The sequence below is a fragment of the Dermacentor andersoni genome, chromosome 11 (assembly GCF_023375885.2).
Source record: "Dermacentor andersoni chromosome 11, qqDerAnde1_hic_scaffold, whole genome shotgun sequence".
In the NCBI taxonomy this organism is placed as follows: domain Eukaryota; kingdom Metazoa; phylum Arthropoda; class Arachnida; order Ixodida; family Ixodidae; genus Dermacentor; species Dermacentor andersoni.
Genome location: NC_092824.1, coordinates 18,263,323 through 18,275,563, shown reverse-complemented (window position 1 = coordinate 18,275,563; position 12,241 = coordinate 18,263,323). Strand labels below are relative to the sequence as shown.

The 12,241-nt window shown below is 42.7% G+C and overlaps 1 protein-coding gene and 1 long non-coding RNA gene across 2 annotated transcripts in view; both read left to right on the top strand.

Moving 5' to 3' along the window:
* Window positions 1-12,241, top strand: part of Pur-alpha (Purine-rich binding protein-alpha) — a 291,757-nt gene that overhangs the window by 33,202 nt on the left and 246,314 nt on the right. The gene's annotated exons all lie outside the window — the stretch shown is intronic.
* On the top strand, window positions 2,816-10,473 carry LOC126517387 (uncharacterized). The gene is made up of 4 exons (XR_007596177.3): window positions 2,816-3,705; window positions 4,696-4,800; window positions 7,471-7,615; window positions 10,364-10,473. It is a non-coding gene; the product is annotated as an uncharacterized lncRNA (long non-coding RNA).

Here is a 12,241-nt window from a genome sequence, read left to right as displayed (position 1 = left end):
AAGCACCCGAAGATGTGAGGGTGAAGTATGGCTTCTTTCACCACATTTTTCGAGCGACGTTAAATCTTTCGTTCAGAACACCGAGGACAGACGTTTGCTCTGTGTGCCTGAAAAATGCGTATGAGATGAAAACTTGTGGAGATGTTTCACAGAAGCAGCGTGTCATAACAGAGCAACGTGTACACAAGTTGAAGTATAAGGCTTTTTATTCCCTGCTGCGTGAGAAGAGGGAAGACTTGAAAACATTCTCATTTGATTGCCAACAAAATCAAGTGCTCCCCAAAGTTCCGGACCAGGAAGCCTACTACAGCCGCCAGCTCTATCAGTACCACCTCTGCGTGGTGGAAAACCAGGCAGATGGATCAATGCCCAAAGAGGCCATCCATTCCTACACATGGAGCGAAGATGAAAGCTCCAAAGGAAGCAACCAAGTAGCCAGTGCGGTACATAATACACTTCGAAGCGCTAACTTCGAAGGAATTAGAGAGGTGCGGTTAGTAGCCGATGGCTGTGCTGGACAAAACAAGAACAGTAATGTGCTTTGCATGCTTCTTTGGTGGCTCCAGAATGAGGCTCCAGCAGGTGTCTCAGTAGTTTCCCTTGTGTTTCCTGTCACAGGACACAGTTTTTTACCCCCAGACAGGGTATTTGGCAGAATTGAAAAAGATGTTAGACGACACGAAGAAATCCTGAATCCACAAAGCTACCAAAGGATTTTTTCAAATCACGGCACTGTGTTAGAGCTTGGAAAACATTGGCATGCGTACGACTGGAAGGCCTACTGCACGGCGGTGATGAAGTCGACATCCAGCTTGCCGTTCAAGATAACCGAAACGAAGGTCTTCTACATTCAAAGAAATGCAGCTGGTAGGAGTCCTCAAATTAGAGCAGAGCCTCACTATAAAGTTTCTGTGTCAAATTTCGTGTCAGTGCTAAAAAGGGGAAGGTCCCTTGCACAAGCACCCATAAGATGTGCACTGTACGCACACCACGTCAACGAAATGAAAGTCAGAGATGTGACCAGCCTTCTTGTGAAGCATTTCGGAAATTCCTGGCAAGACAATGAAGAGCTTGCGTACTTCGTTAGTGTCTTCAGGCGCGCCCAAGGAAATGATCCTGCGGAAGAATTAGAAGAGAGCTGCTTATGCTGCCAACCCTATTGGAAAATCCTATTTAAATTCAAACTGGGTTATACAGGTTTAAACTGGTTTTAACAGGGACCTGTTTAGCAACAAACAGGTATAAACAGGACCAGTTTACACACGAACAGGTTTGAACGGGGTCCCGTTTGGCATGCAAACAGGTATAAACTGGACCAGTTTACACACGAACAGGTCTGAACGGGGTCCCGTTTGGCATGCAAACAGGTATAAACTGGACCAGTTCACACATGAACAGGGCTGAGCGGGGTCCCGTTTGGCATGCAAGCAGGTATAGGCACGACCAGTTCAAGCAGAAATGGGTCTTAACAGGGGCCCTGTTTGCAACTAAACTGGCTTATACTGGACACAGTGGCACCATATAGGGTCGCCTGTTTGGTACAAAAGCTGGTTTATTCTGGAGCTTTGTGGCAACCATACTGGATGGTATCATGCATACGAGTTTAATGCTTGAATAGAACTGGGGAGGAACTTTTTATTGTTCGACATCCTGACAATTTAGCCCCTAGTGCTAAATTGGGGCCATTATCAAGCTCTACAGAAATTGCGTGACCACCTCGGAACATTCACAGACCAAACTGCGATATGCTAGCTGCGAATTTCAAACCGATTCCCGGTCCTGCCCAGTTGAAAAAGACACATGAATTCCTGCTGCAACTACAGCAATTTCTGTTGTACGACAGAAGTTCCTAACGTTTCTGAAGTTGCGACAGACATTTCTGACGTTACGACAGCGATTCTGACGTCGCAACAGAAACATTCGGTCGCGACGGCCAAGAGTTCTGAAGTCGCAACAGAAGCACTTTCCGTCGCGGCCCTTTAAAATGTCAGCTTCGCATCGGTGGTGTACACTGTACTTTTTTTCTTGCGCGGTATTCAATCGTGCTTCTTTGGAGCCGGCAGTACCGATAGCACCGACACCGGCATTAAAGTCGACGTTGCCAATTGTTATAATTGTGCCGTGACGACGCGGCACCAGCAACGCCCTACCGGCCTCCTCAAAATCGGCCGCTGATCAAAATCATACCATCTGCGGGAATGGCTGCGTATCCGTTTTGTTTTATTTGGTAAGATGGGGCACACAGGCCTGTGGACTTACATGTGCGGTTACACTGACACATTAGTTAATTTCCCAGAAATATTGCACAAGCATATGCGAAGCGGGAAAGAAGTTTTGGATTGTTCCACAAAGTTGCGTGAAAAGCTGTCTCGCTCGGGTCTCATTAATCTGGTACAGCGCTGCCGTGAGAAGCCAGTATTCTGTCGAGATGAAGACTCACCCACGAGTGTTTATGTAGCTATATTGTATTGAACACACGAATTATATGCGAGCTCAAAAGTGTAAAGAGCAAGAGACAACTGTCGAAATTAGCAGTAACAACCCTCAGTGTCCCCGGTCACCGTTGTCTGTTTCTGAATTTCGTATGAAATATGGATATCGTTACAGAAAAATCGATGGTCTAGCACTCCACGATGTACCTGTCGATGGTAACAACACTTTTGCTCATCTAGAGATGCGGCAGTTGACGCGGTGAAGTGAAAGCGCATCGTGGCTTTTAAAATGCAAATGTAAACAGCAACCCAGACAGCAATTTACGCTCTTGACATAGCTTTAACATACGCCAGCAGTGACGTTCGGCGTGGTGCAGTGGTAAGATGCTTATCTCGGAACCGTCAGGTCCAAAGTTCGAATCCTAGACAAAAGGCATTTTTTTTTCTACTTTTATTTTTTTATTTTATTTCGTATTAATAATTTTACATAACCTTAAAATGACCTCTGTCAATTTTTAATCAAATATTGATCAGGAACTACAGAATTTTCGACTACAGGGCGTCACACTACAGAGAACAGAACGACAGTCACAACGTCCCAAAATACGACAGACTGAAAATTTGCTGTTGTGTTTTTCAAGTGGTTGAGACGTCTTTACGGCGTATACGCAGATTGCTGTCCTCTCTATTAAAAGCAACGTTGCTGAAACACGTCGTACAAGACGCTGTACGACTCGCATAACATCGAAATACAACGCCGTCACCATCCATGAGATCACCGAAAGCACGGTCGCTTTCGGTGGCGGCCTACAGATGGCAGCACAGGTAGCGCCGGTAAAGTTACAGGTGATATTATTTTGCCGTCCTCAGTTGTCGCCACATGTGAGTGCTTGCTGCATTGACGCCGTCCGATGTAGTTGTTTAATCGTGTGTACGCTGTGCCGAGAGAAATTGTGGTGCATTTTGTATGCATTGAGAATCACAAAACCCCTGGGACCGCGTAATGTAGCCCGCAGTATCCTTCGTGTGGTGCGCCGATGTCGAAGATATGACCCTTCGCGCTTCCTTTGTTCCGGGCTCATGAACAGGATCTCCTCCTCTGGCACTGTCGCATCGTATCGCGCTGTACGGAAGAATTTGGTGAAAGTTGTGCTCTTACGTCCTGTAGTTGATCCGCAATTCAACAGTGTGTGCGCCGGAAGGACCGTTGGTGCAGTCGATGCCGCGGCACCTGTGACGCTAAAAGGAGCGTTTTCCGAGTACGCCTAGAAAGGTAAGTCCGGCGCTTGCGCGCATTCTTCCTGTCTATGGTTCGTGAAGTGTGCGTTGTTGTACGTATCGCAAGATCCGTACAACAACCGGATCCGGATTTGTAAAGCAGCAAGAATTATAAATGTGCTTTTCAAATGGTTGTTCTTCATGTCGCAGTGCACATTTAGCAAAAAGTTCCATGGAAATTGCCCTAAAACGTATTCATGTTACCAACAGCTCTATCTGTGGTTTATTTACTTTCACCTATGAAGCACGCTAGCGCGGGTGGTTCTTTGATCTAAATGGGCACAAAAATTCAAGCAAAGAAAGTTACTGTTTGTGTACATAATTTTTCATTAAGAAATGGTATAGTCATTTCTAGAAGTAGTACGTCGATGTGTCGTCGTCACAGCTAACGGCTGCGCGAGATAGCACCCGATTTCTTCGTCGACGCATGGCCAGATTTTTAGCTTGTATGGAAATTCTTCTGTTTATAGTGTGTCGTCAGATGACGTGTGTTAGTGTCCTGTGTGTTTTCGTGTACTTGTAAAGGATTCCGATCTAGCAGAGAAGCCGAAATTACATAAGCAATGTTTCTTTTTAATCGAAAAATCTTTCTCTTTTCTGTATTGTCTCTCCAGAAATGAGGTGGTCTGTTGTAATTTTAAGCGCATCGTCCTTTGGGAGCAGTGCTTTGTTGCGCCGCATAGACAAGTTAGGTTTTGGAACGCTTTTCATGTCCTAAGGAATTTTTTGATAGTACAATTCACATTTCACGTTATACAGCTGTACGTTTGTGTGAACCTTTTCATAGTAGATTCATGTTCTCTACAGTTCGATTTACGTGTTATTTAACCGCCTGTGATGTTACAATCAGATATTTGCACAACCAGTTGCAGCTTCATGTAACTGGTTGTATGAGACTTTTTTCAAAATATGACGTGATCTTTTTATATCACAAGTTTGCAGTTTCAGCAGGGATTACAATAAATAAGTATTTATTATTGTTTAGGGATGGCAAGATTTTGTGAACCAGAGGCACCTCCACATATGCACTTGCGGCACTTCTGCAGCCTCAACAGCACGGAAAAGTACCTGATGTGCATGCTGTGACAAGGTGTGTGCAAAGCAGTTGCTGCCACTTACAAGAGCTGCAGATTTTGTTGGTATCATTCATGTTTGGAAACTCCTGAATTTTTCGTGGGTTTACAAATGTGGGCTCATTTTACAATTTTATTAATGTCATTTTAGAAAGACAATGAAGTTGTGTTGGTTAAGATGTTTTAAAGCTGTTGAGAGATTGACGGTATGACATTGTTAAAATGCATGTAAAAAATTAATTATAATGGTACTTGTACTGCTTTATTATTAGCGATGCAATATCTCTAACGAGAACATCAGAGGGGCACGTGCTTTTAGGAAGTTTAGTCAGATAAATTCCTGAAGCAGCGTAAAGCTCTGTAATCTAAAAAAAAATGTTGTCAGTTACTGGTTTCAAGTTCGCTGCTGCTTTTCGTGCTGCACGACAAGTTAAATAATGGTTGATAATGTGTGTGTGACGTAATAGTTCTGCGCAAACACACGAGGTGGAGAGAAGTAATTAATAAAGGGAAAATCAGACATCCACCCGCTCGTACCATTTGCAACAAAGGAAACCTGTATGTGTTCCTCAAAAGGAAAGCCGCACAGTTGAAGAAAAATTCGTCCTGGTCCGGGACTCGAACCCGGGACTACCGCCTTTCCGAGGCAGCCACTCTACCATCTGAGATAACCAGCTGGCTAGCACATGGCAGGGCGAAGTCGAATTACTTGACAACGCGAAGCAAAAGCAAGGGTTTGACATAATATTTTTTTCTCCTTTATTAATTACTTCTCTACACCTTGCGCATTTCCGCAGAACTATTACGTCAGACCCTTGCCTTTGCTTCATGTTGTCGACAAATTCGACTTGGCCCGGCCATCTGCTAGCTGCCTGGTTATCTTAGATGGTAAAGCGGCTGTCCCGGAAAGGCGGTGGTCCCGGGTTTGAGTCCCAGACCTGGACGGTTTCTTTTTTTCAATTGTGAGGCTTTCCTTTCGAGGAATCCGTACGGGTTTCTTTTGTAGCAATTGCTACGAGCGGGTAGATGTGCGATTTTCCCTTTATTAATAATGTGTGTGTGTATGCAACAATGGGGGTGCTGAGAGCAAGCTTTAAAATAATGTGTGCTATGTCCCCAACAAAGAATTTAGTGTCTGCAGCATTTTTACAAAATATTATGTTCACAGGTTGGCAGGTATGACATAATGTACAACAATAATGTACAACACTTTTGCTGTAGATGCATTTTCATAACGTCCATTTTCTGTCTACTTGAATCGTATATTTAGAATTTGGCCCACCTTCAGTTTGATCAAGTTACATAGGTAGCCCCCTCCGAGTTAAATATAATTAGGAGCTATTGTAGATATGCATGATATACCTACTCACTGTATTGTGACAGATATTTTTAGGGACTGTGTTGTGAGGCATGCTTTACCTGTATGTCTTGCTGCAGCTTGCCCGACAAAAGCATAAATGCTTTGCCCACCTTTATTATTATGCTTTCATGTAGACTTCTAACATCTGTGCCCACATAGACTCCATGTTCTTAATTACATTTTTCTAAGTATTCACTGTTGTGCATTACATTATTGTGTTACATTACTGTGCATTACATGTTTTTCTTTGTTTTATTTTGGAGGGGGTATTCATTTCTATAATAGTACAGAGAATAGGAGTTCAAAACAAAAAGCCACGAAAGGTGGCTTAAAAGTGTATGAAGCTTGGAATTCTACATTCCATCCCCTAAAGCGCTACCAGTAGTAAAAGATTCCTAATTGTCTTTTTTAGAAGCTAGCTGCCAGATACATAGTCCCATTAGGAGAGTATGTTATTTTTTCTTCTTTGGTCTGACTTGTTTTGTTGAATGTTCTCCTTGTTCAGAATTTGTTTTCTTGCCACCTCATGCAATACTCCAACTGGAGCCTATGAGCTATGTGTATAATAAATAAGTAAATTCCTAAAGCATGCAACAAACCATGCAGCATAGCATTTAAATGTTGCCAGTTTATAATGCTTCTTGAGTGCAGCGCATCATGGAGCTTGAGGCTGACCTCTTCAGATGTAAAACAAATTGCAGGGTGTGAAAATGTGGTCCTACAAACTGCTGGTTACGCATGTCAGTCAGCCTGTTGCAGTGGTCACAAGTGAGAATGTAACCAGAAGCTGGGCGTGCTCGGCCATTTTGCATATGGCACAGGATAAAGCTTCACCTCTGCCATTGCTTCTCTTATAATAATGGCCTCCGAGTATACATGCCGAGTTATGCTTCTGGGGACACCTATTAGTTAACCTTATCAGGTAATACCATTAGCCTTATGGGTGCTATAATGTTGCAGTGCCTGCAGGATGGCCAGCATTACAACACATTAAAATTATTGTACAAGTCATGCAATGGTATCGGGATTGGCCCACCAAGTGACAACCTTTAATTACACTATACCTGGGATCAGCTCACTCAGTCAGGGAGACATCCATGCATAAGGGGAGAGGTATGGCAAATAGAGGGCGTTCGATTAATCTTTCTCACATAGATAGCTGATACATATAATCTTTCTTAAATTGGATGCTTTGTTGCTCAAAGTGAAGTTACTTATGGGCATAATGTCAGCATTTCGATCCTATTTATGCTTAACGAAAGTTGCTTTGTTCAGTGTCACTTTTTTTATTGTTTCGCTTGTGATTCTAAGCTCACTTGTTTTATAGCTGCTGTAGGTATGGCTGGACCTGGAGAAGAAGTGTAAGCAGACCATGCTATGTTGCTGATCTGCGCTGATCTCCACATCCAAGTTGGTCCCGCGACAGTTGGGCACCATTGTGCCTTGCTTCATTGACAAGGTGATATAATATGGTGAGCTTGTACTTCAATATCGGTATTGAAAATTATGTTAAGGAAAAAAGACAAGGATTGGTCTTTATGATAGATACACTCATGTTCTTTCTTTAAGGTGTTCTTTTGACACTGTTCTGCATGGACAAATTTTTAGAGAATTATAACAGTCCTTTATTGCAAAGTGCGATGGCGCTAGTTTATGCGTTAAACTAGCACTCTTTCACCAAAAAAAGCCTTATTTAGCGCACAATTCACAAGGAAAGAAAGGAGGCAACAGGACAGAGTGCTACTAACAGTTCAGTATTATTGCTCGCACAGTGATATTGTGCAAAAGGTGAAAGGGGGAGAATAGATCTGAATACATGCTGTTCGCACAGAAACATGGTGAGCGTGACACTTGTTTTACAATGATAAGAAGCAGTCTCACTGTCTAGTAATTCTCTGCATGGGGAGCTAGCGCTAGGTTCCTCGTCACACATATAAGAAAAGCCTCAGATATCTCTCCAGCACTTTTGTCTTTATATTTTGTCACGATCAAGCAGCTTTCAAACATAGGTGCATGTGCGCCGAGAGCAGTGCACTACCACTGCTAACTGACCCATGCATCAAGTTTGCTTGGTCACGCTGCCAGTCATTTATACATTGGCCGGTTTATCCGATGTAGCCTCTACTGCACGAAATGGTATGTGATAGACACTGCACCTGTGTACTGTACGTGCTTTGTTACATGATTTTTTTTTCAGAGATAGTGATGCAGGCCTTTTCATTATTTACATGCCTACACAACAAACCAAGCCAGCATGAGGCAACTGTTCTCGGCACGAAACAAACTTGATTCGTTAGTTTTCGTTCATTGGTGCGATCACACTAAGGCAGACAAGCTTGTAGGCTGTGCTTCTGCAATTTGTACAGCACACTGACAGCACTGGTGTGGGCCTCATCTGTGGGCTGACTTATGGCACCTTCTACAGCGCAGACCACTTGTGTTGGGCGAGGCACCAATGTTGACGTTTGTTCCCTTGTGCAAAACAGCAGTCCTAGGTTTTGAGTAGTTGTAGGAAGACAAGGTAAACACAACTTCCATGGCTTGAGTGGGCTCATTTCTCTTGGGGCATCTAGCTTTTTTTCTTGCAACTGTGCTGAGGTGCTTCCCTAGAGTCTGTGTGAAAATGGCATAGAGTTGTGCATTCGGGAACTCCTGAACAATGATCTGCTATAGTTAGGGCTTTGCGAAAATGCACTGTCTACCAATTGGTAGAAGGTGCATTATTCAGCCACTGATTTCCTGTTGGCATGCTTGCACTCGTGCTATCAGTAATTTCTTGGCTTGCCGAATTATCTTGAGGCCCCACGCTGATGATGCTACCGATGTCGTCATGTGCAGACTTTTCAGGATGAGGTTTTCTGCTTTGCAAATGTTGTTGAAAGGTAGGTGGTGCTTACAGGTAGCTATTCTAGATATTAGTGGAATGAATTGGCCCATCTTGCTTCATCAAACATCGTCACGCCGACATCAGTTGCACAAACAAAAAACCTGGCCTACTCGCAGCGTCGTGCACGAAGAAACAAACAAATCAGCTGCTGGATTGTCTTGACATGGCATACTAAGCTGAGACCGGAACTGCTGTAGCTACAAACCAGGCAGAGACGATGATGATGAGCAGGGATTTGCAGTAGCGCCACTTCGTGGGGCAGCAAGGAGGCTCCGTTCAAAACAAAAATGTCGTTCAGCAAGTAGAACCATGCAACGGTCAGAGTCGGTGCATGGTGCTCTCGATCAAGCTGGCTCAAGGAGTGTCCGAAAAATCAGACGAGAGGTTGCAAGGCGACCGAACTTTCGGAAGTTGTTATACATTATGGTCCATGGGGAGAATGGCGGTGCCGTGAAGCAGACCGAGTAATCAAGTCCGAATTTTCGGAGTCCGGAAAATCAGTCGGCGACTGTACCTGTACCTATGTGTCTATGTATACCTAGGTGCAACAGTGTTTGCTATGATCTGTGCAAGAATTGCTGTTGCCCGTAGATGCCCAACATGTCGGGTGTCAAGTTGTAAAATACCTTGCAAAAGTGATCTACGGAAAAATACCGCTTCTGCTATATTTCGCTTTTGCAAGAAATTTTGCGGCTGCTGGCACCTACCTTAAAAGGCTTTATATGGTCTTCGCATGGCCAGGGCCTTCTACTTTTGTGAGTTTGCTTATCTCGAAATTTACCCCGGTTTTTATAACTTCAAGTTGGCGGGATCCCTAGTCTCCTTTAACGTGTACCCAATAGACCTTACATAGGGGTTTTGGCATTTCCCTGCCATCTAAATGCAGCCATTGTGGCCGGGATTCAATCCCACGCCCTCTGCCTGAGCAGCGCAATGTCAAAGCCAGTACACTACGGTATTTTGCTGGCAGAAGGGTTTAGTTTCTGAATAATTTATTATCTCAACCTGTCGGTGTTGTTTTTAAAGGTATTTCATGTTTGTATTCTGTTGCTTCAATACTAGTAATTATTGCTAATCAAACGATGTGTCCATCTTTTTCCTATAACACTTGCTTCAATCGCCTGCTAATTATGACAGCTTATTCTCCCACAGTACTCCATGTTCCCTTGAAACATAGGCATTGCATGAAACCACATATTTTTCAATAAGATTTAGTCATTATCTCCTATGACCGGAATGCTGAACCTTTCTTATCTGTGGGAACATAGGCGAATTTGCCTATGTGCCAACCTGTTGCATGAGTCAAGATAAATTATTGGCTTTACTTTTTCAGGTGCCCTGCTCGCTCTCACCCAAGCAACCCACTCCAGCGGTCTTCTCTCGGCAGACTGGATGCATCGAAATACCGTTAGAAGGTCCAATAAACAGTGCTTGGGACATTTATGACATGCTTTTTTTTAAGCCGGATGACTTCAGGCTTAATGAAAGCTCAAGTTGTTGTACAGAAATACCTACGTAAAGTATACTTGTCTTTTTCACTTACAAGTACATGCCAATACTTTGCCTGACATTTTTCACCCCAAAATTACGCTTTACTGTGGATTTGTGAACAAACCATTACAACAAAAAGCACTGCATTAAAACGAGTACAAGTAATCGAACAAATACTAAATCTGCAAGAATTACATTTGCATACTAGTAGTAAATATGAAAATGAGGTACAGTCTTCTTCAAGGTGCATTTTCTTGTAGGTCATACATAGAGAACGTACTCGTGGGTCATACAAAACTTGTTCATGATGTATCACATCAGTGTTGGTAGTGCTAATCAATTTATGCCGAAAATTGTGTTTATCTTCGTATCAAGCAATGTACCAGGCAAACCTACATGTGAAAGTGGCATTCTTGTTGCAAACATAATGCAGATATACTTCTCTTCAATGCTGATCGCAAATACACAAATGTACAAAATAGGTTTAAGAGTAAATTATATTAAGCAACATCAATCCATTCTGAAAGGACCAGGTATGAATGCAGCAAAATATAGGTCTGAATAGGGGCAAACAGGTCTGGGTTAGATAGGACGGGATTAAACGGGTCAGGATTAAACAGGATTTAAACGGGTCAGGATCAAACAGGATTTAAACGGGTCAGGTTTAAACAGGATTTAAACGGGTCAGGTTTAAACAGGAATAAACAGGATTTAAACAGGTCAGGACTGAACAGGATCAAACGGGGTCCCGTTCCATAACCCTATTTGATGAAACCCGTTTGAAAACAAATAGGATTTTCTAGTAGGGAAGAAGACGCACCTGCTCTTCAAGTATAGTTCTATTGTTCTTGAAGCACAGCAAAGCCCTGCTGCCAATGTTATTATAGCTTTTCTGTCATTATTACATGATGCCATTCTGGAAAGCCAATTTTAATAAAGTTTTCATAACAATACCGCCTAAAATCCAGTGTTTCAATTCAATACGAGCCAAATCCAGAGTTCTCACCCTAATATTGGGCATATCTGCCGCATAATTTTTCATTACTTGTGGTCGTAAACTTGCCCTAGCCGACATGTAAAGCATATCATATAATAGCTTTGCTAGCGTTGCATTTAGGTCCGGTAACAAATTTTTGCTTTTTTCTCAACTTTTGTTTACGTGGATTTGACCCATTTCGAAAAAAAACTCCTCAATTTGGGCCACCCGGGGTTCTTTAACGTGCGCCTAAATCTAAGTACAGGGGTGTTTTCGCATTTCGGCCGCGTCGAAATGCGGCCGCTGTGATCTTCTGTAAACTGCATCCGTTGCAACATCCAAAGTTTACCATGGTTTTGCAGAAGTATTACTGCTATATTAGGGATGTATTTGAGAGCCATTTATAATACATTAATTCTGTCCGCTTTAGATGTATTATCAGATGAGATTAACGTAATTGTGATGTCGTTTTTTGATTGCTGAGTTAGAGCCTGAAACTTGATAGTTTCGTTTAAATTTGGCAAATTTCAACTATTTGCTATTTAAAAAACCGATGACGCGAATAAAAAACCGACTTTCAACAGTCACTAGATATAAATTTTCTTTTTTTGCTTTAGATGCATGCAACGAAACTTCATAAAATTCGGTGCAGTGGTTGCCGATAAAAATCGATTTCTTTTTTCCCGTGTGTTTAGATAGGAGTCGTCGAGCTAAAGCTTGCTCTTAACGAAAAAAAAAAGTCAG